At 31.0% G+C, this 7,666-nt stretch overlaps 2 pseudogenes across 1 annotated transcript; both read left to right on the top strand.

Moving 5' to 3' along the window:
- Window positions 1-1,287, top strand: LOC146944721 (acyl-CoA--sterol O-acyltransferase 1 pseudogene; annotated as a pseudogene). The gene has a single exon (XR_015026051.1). The product of XR_015026051.1 is annotated as an acyl-CoA--sterol O-acyltransferase 1 pseudogene (transcript).
- Window positions 1,288-1,293: 6 nt separating this feature from the next.
- On the top strand, window positions 1,294-7,264 carry LOC146944720 (uncharacterized; annotated as a pseudogene).
- The last annotated feature ends 402 nt before the right edge of the window (window positions 7,265-7,666 follow it).

The raw sequence follows: 7,666 nt of genomic DNA, 5'->3' as shown, positions 1-7,666 counted from the left end.
AACACGAAGAGAAACAAAGAAAAGTAGGGAGACAAATCAAAGATCAAAATATGGATGGAGAAATCAACAATTTCATCATGGTGTGGACCATAGCTGCATCAACAATGGCATATTGCCACACAATTGGCAAACTTATCTCTAAAGGCACATCAAGACTCATAGCCCTTATCCCTGCCATAATCATCCTCTTTCTCCTCCCTCTAAGACTCATTTCAATCCACCTTGGAGGTCCCTCTTCTTTCTTCATAGGTTGGCTTTCCACTTTCAAACTCTTCCTCTTTGCCTTCAACAAAGGTCCTCTCTCAACTAACCCTCCTCTCTCTATACTTCACTTCATCTCCTTATCATTACTTCCCATCAAATTCCAAAACCAACCCAATATAAATCACAACAACAATAACAACAATAACAATAACCCCTCAAAAACCAATATTTACAAAAAAGACCACAAATCAAATTCAAATTCAAAATCAACCCTTACCTATGCATCTGCAACAATGATTATCATATTAGCCTTATTAATTCCACTCTATAGTAATAAAGAAAATTTCCATCCAAAATTTGTTTTATTCTTATACTCACTCCACATGTATATTGGTCTTGAATTTTTTTTCGCTTTAGCATCAACGTTCATTAGAAAACTTCTAAGTATTGATTTAGAGCCACAATTCAATAAACCATATCTAAGTGCATCACTTCAAGAATTTTGGGGTAAAAGATGGAACATATCTGTGAATCGTGTCCTACATCCAACCATATACGAACCAGTCGTAAATTTTTCTACCCGTTGCATTGGAAGAAAGTGGGCCCCACTACCCGGGATTCTTGCTACTTTCACCATGTCGGCTATAATGCATGAGGTTATTTTTTACTACATCAAGAGAGAGAAACGCACGTGGGAAGCATGGGAACCCTCGTGGGATGCAATATGTTTTTTCATTTTGCATGGGGTGTGTTTGGTTGTTCAAGTTGGTGTTAAAAAGGTGTTTGGAGATAAGCTGCGGTTGCCGACGATGGTGTCATGGTTGTTTACGGTGGTGTTTGTTTGGTGTACGGCATTGTGGTTGTTCGTGCCGGCACTTGTAAGGTGTCGGGTGTATGAAAAGGCTTCTAGAGAGTTGAATGCTTTGACTGAGTTTGGGAAGGACGTGTACCATGTTGCTAGGGTTGCTTTTTTTTACTTGAAAAGAAAAAGTGGGTAGGTCATGTTCTCCACCATTTGTAATGTCGGAACAAAAGAATGATTTTTCTTCCAAAAAAATCAATTCATGATAGATTCTTCATATTATGACAATGACAATTGTTCGTTTTTTTTTTTTTTATCTTTTGGTAGAAGACAATTGTTAGATTTACTATCATGGGCGGATCCAGACTTTAGGCACATGTGGAGCTAAAATTTTAAAGAAACAATAATGTAAACTATATTGAAAATAAGTAATAATATTGTTTGATACAATACATTACAATGAAAATCGTCTTATATCCATTTGGTGAACATGAGCTAAAATGACAACGTCTTCTATCCATTTGTTGAAAATGAACTAAAATGACATCATTGCTAATTGTTAAAAGAACATCTCTTTCTATATATAAGTTACAAGACAATTATTTAGCCACTGATCATCCATTTTGTTACATAGGTTACTCTTCACAACTTTCATATATGAAAAAACACGTTCAACACTTGCAGTTGCTATCGGCAAGAACAAAGCCAACTTCAAAAGTTTATAAACCATAGCAAATATGTTGTACTTATTTGTTTCCACAAGTTTTGCACAAAGATCTGAAAGCCCTTTCAACTTAGCAAATTTTCGGTCAGATCGAACATTGTAACATAATTCTTAAGTTGAGTGCGTAACGCCACTTTCGACACATCTATAAAATCATTTGGATAAAACTCAGTCATCCTCAATAACTTGTTCACATCAAAAGCTGCAAATGACTTTGCGAAACTCAAGCATGAAACACCGTAAAAGTTCAGTATTCTGCTGCCGCGTTTTATCTATTATAAAAAAAATATAAAAAAAATAAAAAAAGAGGAAAAGGCATGTGGAGCTATAGCTCCACATTGCCCCAACATGGATCCGCCCCTGTTTACTATTGTCTTTTAAAATATTTCATGAATTTGTACTAAATAAAGACAAAATATTTCATGAATTTGTACCAAAGGAAAACAAAAATTCATGAATAAGTTGCGAAAATTAAAAATGTTGTGGTATTAAAGTTGTTCACAATTTGATTATTTTTTGTAAGATGTCCTTCAAGAAAAAGATGTAACGCAATTTAGACATATTGATAAAGAAATAATGAATACATTACAAATTTTGGATTGTCTTTTTCTTTTTGTCAAAATTAGAAATTTATTCTCTAAAAAGAAAAAAAAGTCAATAATCAATTTGGCTGCCCTTTGATTTATTAGGTCTCGGCCGATAGGGCCCGGTTAATTTCATATTTTCTTCTTTCTTGACGGATGTAATCTTGTATTGGGAATTGTTCTTGATAACAATTACTCAAAAACACCTTAAACTTCTTAAAATACTCTAACAATAGTTAAATTTCGTTCATCTATAAACATTAGTTAGCTATTGTTCGAACTTTGTCATGTATAAATACAATAATTAATCAGGGGTGGGTTTACCCCAGCAAGCTTGAGCACATGTCCGGACTCAACCCATACTTTCTTTGTATATGACTTAACTCGATATCCCATTAACCCACTTAAAAAAATAAACTGAACAAAGAATAAATATGGTCGTGCTGTAAAAAAATAGACTGAACAGAGAAAAAAAAACTACACACCATCTTTTTGTTCTCAATCCGGCGATCTCGTCCTCACCTCACCTCACCGCTTTAGTGAAGGAAGTAACATTGTGGTTGATTGCTTCTCATGTCTTGACCCCAAGAACTCTTTCTCCAAGTTTGATGTTGATAAGCTTGCTCGTCTTAGGCTTTGTTTGCGAGTTTTGAGGGAAAGGAAATGAAAGGCTTAGGAGGGGAAGGGAAGGAAAGGAGGGGAAGGGAGAAAGGAGGGAAAACTTTCCCCTTGTTTGGGAGTTAAAAAACCAACAAGGAAAGGAAATGGAGGGCTTATGTAATAATTTTACTATTTTACCCTTTCTTTCTCTTAAAAACAATACATTGTGTTATACTTTGTAATTTATCTTGAAATTTATCCAAAGCAACTTATCTCATAAAAAGTAAATTATTAAGATCTATTTTTAAAAAACAGCTTATTTATATATAAAAAAAAAGCTTATTACGATCTCTTTTTTAAAAAACAGCTTATTCAAAACAACTTATTTATACAAAACAATTTATTATGATATCTTTTTCAAAAAACAACTTATTCAAAACAACTTATTTGTCCAAAAACAACTTATTATGATCTCTTTTCAAAAAACAACTTATTCAAAACAACTTATTTATGCAAAACAACTTATTACGACCTCTTTTTCAAAAACAAATTATTCAAAACAACTTATTTATCCAAAACAGCTTATTACGATCTCTTTTTTTAAAACAACTTATTTAAAACAGCTTATTTTTACAAATCAGCTTAATACGATCTGTTTTTCAAAACAACTTATTCAAAACAGCTTATTTATACAAAACTGCTTAATACGATCTCTTTTTCAAAAACAACTTATTCAAAACAGCTTATTTATCCAAAACAGCTTATTACAACCTCTTTTCAAAAAACAACTTATTCAAAACAGCTTATTTATGCAAAACAGCTTATTACCACGTCTTTATCAAAAACAGCTTATTCAAAACAACTTATTTATCCAAAACAGTTTATTACAACCTCTTTTCAAAAAACAGCTTATTCAAAACAGCTTATTTATGCAAAACAGCTTATTACGATCTCTTTTTCAAAAACAATTTATTCAAAACAGCTTATTTATACAAAACAACTTATAACAACCTCTTTTCAAAAAATAGCTTATTCAAAACAGCTTATTTATGCAAAACAGCTTATTACCACGTCTTTTATTAAAAACAGCTTATTCAAAACAACTTATTTATCCAAAACAGTTTATTACAACCTCTTTTCAAAAACAGCTTATTCAAAACAACTTATTTATCCAAAACAGCTTATTACGATCTCTTTTTCAAAAACAATTTATTCAAAACAGCTTATTTATACAAAACAGCTTATTACCACGTCTTTTTCAAAATCAGCTTATTCAAAACAGCTTATTCATCCAAAACAGCTTATTACGACCACTTTTTCAAAAAACAGCTTATTGAAACCAGATTATTCATCCAAAACACCTTATTACAATCTCTTTTTCAAAAAAACTTATTCAAAACAGCTTATTTATACAAATCAGCTTTATACGATCTCTTTTTCAAAAACAACTTATTCAAAACAGCTTATTTATACAAAACAGCTTAATACGACCTCTTTTTCAAAAACAGCTTATTGAAAACAACTTATTCATCCAATAAGCTGCTTTGCATACATAAGTTGTTTTGAATAAGTTGTTTTTAAAAAAGAGATTGTAATAAGCTGTTTTGGATGAATAAGCTGTTTTTATAAGTTGTTTTTGAAAAAGAGGTCGTCATAAGCTGTTTTGGATGAATAAGTTGTTTTGCACAAGCTGATTTTGAAAAAGAGGTCGTTAAAAGTTGATTTGCATAAATAAGCGGTTTTGAATAAGCTGTTTTTTGAAAGGAGATCGTATTAAGCTAATTTGCATAAATAAGTTGTTTCGAATAAGTTGTTTTTGAAAAATAGATCGTATTAAGCTGTTTTGTATAAATAAGTTGTTTTGAATAAGTTGTTTTTAAAAAAGAGATTGTAATAAGATGTTTTAAATGAATAAGCTGTTTTCAATAAGTTGTTTTTTGAAAAAAAGGTCGTAATAAGCTGTTTTTGATGAATAAGCTGTTTTGAATAAGCTGATTTTGAAAAAGAGGTCGTTAAAAGCTGGTTTGCATAAATAAGTTGTTTTGAATAAGCTGTTTTTTGAAAAGAGGTTGTAATAAGCTGTTTTGGATAAATAAGTTGTTTTAAATAAGCTGTTTTTGAAAAAAGACGTGGTAATAAGTTGTTTTGCGTAAATAAGCCGTTTTGAATAAGCTGTTTTTTGAAAAGAGGTCGTAATAAGCTATTTTGGATAAATAAGCTGTTTTGAATAAGTTGTTTTTGAAAAAGAGATTGTAATAAGCTGTTTTGGATGAATAAGCTGTTTTCAATAAGTTGTTTTTGAAAAAGAGGTCGTAATAAGCTGTTTTGAATAAGCTGATTTTGAAAAAGAGGTCGTTAAAAGCTGATTTGTATAAATAAGTTGTTTTGAATAAGTTGTTTTTAAAAAAGAGATTGTAATAAGATGTTTTAAATGAATAAGCTGTTTTCAATAAGTTGTTTTTTGAAAAAAAGGGTCGTAATAAGCTGTTTTTGATGAATAAGCTGTTTTGAATAAGCTGATTTTGAAAAAGAGGTCGTTAAAAGCTGGTTTGCATAAATAAGTTGTTTTGAATAAACTGTTTTTTGAAAAGAGGTTGTAATAAGCTGTTTTGGATAAATAAGTTGTTTTGAATAAGCTGTTTTTGAAAAAAGACGTGGTAATAAGTTGTTTTGCGTAAATAAGCCGTTTTGAATAAGCTGTTTTTTGAAAAGAGGTCGTAATAAGCTATTTTGGATAAATAAGCTGTTTTGAATAAGTTGTTTTTGAAAAAGAGATTGTAATAAGCTGTTTTGGATGAATAAGCTGTTTTCAATAAGTTGTTTTTGAAAAAGAGGTCGTAATAAGCTGTTTTGAATAAGCTGATTTTGAAAAAGAGGTCGTTAAAAGCTGATTTGCATAAATAAGTTGTTTTGAATAAGCTGTTTTTTGAAAAGAGGTTGTAATAAGTTGTTTTGGTTAAATAAGTTGTTTTGAATAAGCTGTTTTTGAAAAAGACGTGGTAATAAGCTGTTTTGCATAAATAAGCTGTTTTGAATAAGTTGTTTTTGAAAAAGAGATTGTAATAAGGTGTTTTGGATGAATAAGCTGTTTTCAATAAGTTGTTTTTGACAAAGAGGTCGTAATAAGCTGTTTTTGATGAATAAGCTGTTTTGAATAAGCTGATTTTGAAAAAGAGGTCGTTAAAAGCTGATTTGCATAAATAAGCTGTTTTGAATAAGCTGATTTTGAAAAAGAGGTCGTTAAAAGCTGATTTGCATAAATAAGCTGTTTTTTGAAAAGAGGTTGTAATAAGCTGTTTTGGATAAATAAGTTGTTTTGAATAAGCTGTTTTTGAAAAAGACGTGGTAATAAGTTGTTTTACGTAAATAAGCCGTTTTGAATAAGTTGTTTTTTGAAAAGAGGTCGTAATAAGCTATTTTGGATAAATAAGCTATTTTGAATAAGTTGTTTTTGAAAAAGAGATTGTAATAAGCTGTTTTGGATGAATAAGTTGTTTTCAATAAGTTGTTTTTGAAAAAGAGGTCGTAATAAGCTGTTTTTGATGAATAAGCTGTTTTGAATAAGCTGATTTGAAAACGAGGTCGTTAAAAGCTAATTTGCATAAATAAGTTGTTTTTTGAAAAGATGTTGTAATAAGCTGTTTTTGATAAATAAGCTGTTTAGAAAAAGTTGTTTTGAAAAGAGATCGTAATAATTAGGTTATATCTAAAATTGTCAATTTGAATTATCATGAGGGCAAAATTGTCAATTTGTATGCTTAACCCCCCAAAACCCCCCAATTTGGGGGAACTTTAAAAATGAACAAATGAAGCCCTTCTAAACCCCCCAAAACCTTTCCCTTGTTTTTTAAAACTCGCAAACAAGGGTTTATCTCTCCATAAGCCTTTCCTTCCCCTCCCTTCCCCTCCAAAACCCAACTCGCAAACAAAGCCTTAGTGATATTTATCATGCAGACTTTTTCTGATGATGACCGTGGAACAATAAGGTAGCAACTTGGCACTTATGTACTTCAAGTGAAAAGACATGCTTTCTTTTCTTCTTGTGAATATGTTCAAAGTTTGGCTAATAAGATGGTTCAAACTGAGAAACATTTGGTATTTCCATTGGTCTACAAACTCATGGAGTTGACTTTAATATTGTTGGTGTCAACAATATCCGTTAAAAGAGCTTTTTTAGCAATTAAGATTATCAAGTATAAATTGCGCAACAAGATCAACGATGTGTGGTTCAAAGACTTGATGATATGTTACACCGAGCGGAAGATATTCAAGTCACTTGATGTTGATATTATTCAAACATTCACGACAAAGAGGTCTTAGAAAGAGCATTTACCTCCTAATTTTATTTAACACACTATTGCAGGTTATGTTTCATCTCTCTTATTTTAAATTATACTTTTGTTGACAAAATAACGAGCTTATTTTATTTTGATTTATGACTATTTATATATTATGTCACGTGTAAATTTGCAGTTAAAATTTTGTCTAAACTCTATAAAATTCCTGACTTCGAGCACCCTAATTAATTACCGTTCAAAGTTACTCCTAGCAACATGATACACTTTAGATAACCATGTCGCCCCCTGTCAGATGTATTTCCTTCCTAACCAACTAAGTTTAGCTGGAAGAAGCTGCTAAAGACAAAATCCCATGGAATGTCTTGGGACCATCTCTTTATATGATTTTTCCCTTTCTACTTCTGCATTTTCTGACAAGCGGATAATGTTGAATACTTCCTTTCCTCCATGGCTG

Source organism: Medicago sativa, chromosome 2 (assembly GCF_051527215.1).
Source record: "Medicago sativa cultivar Bolivia chromosome 2, Bolivia_mono, whole genome shotgun sequence".
NCBI lineage: Eukaryota > Viridiplantae > Streptophyta > Magnoliopsida > Fabales > Fabaceae > Medicago > Medicago sativa.
The sequence above is the reverse complement of the archived record's forward strand: the minus strand, read 5'-3'. Positions and strand labels throughout refer to the sequence as shown.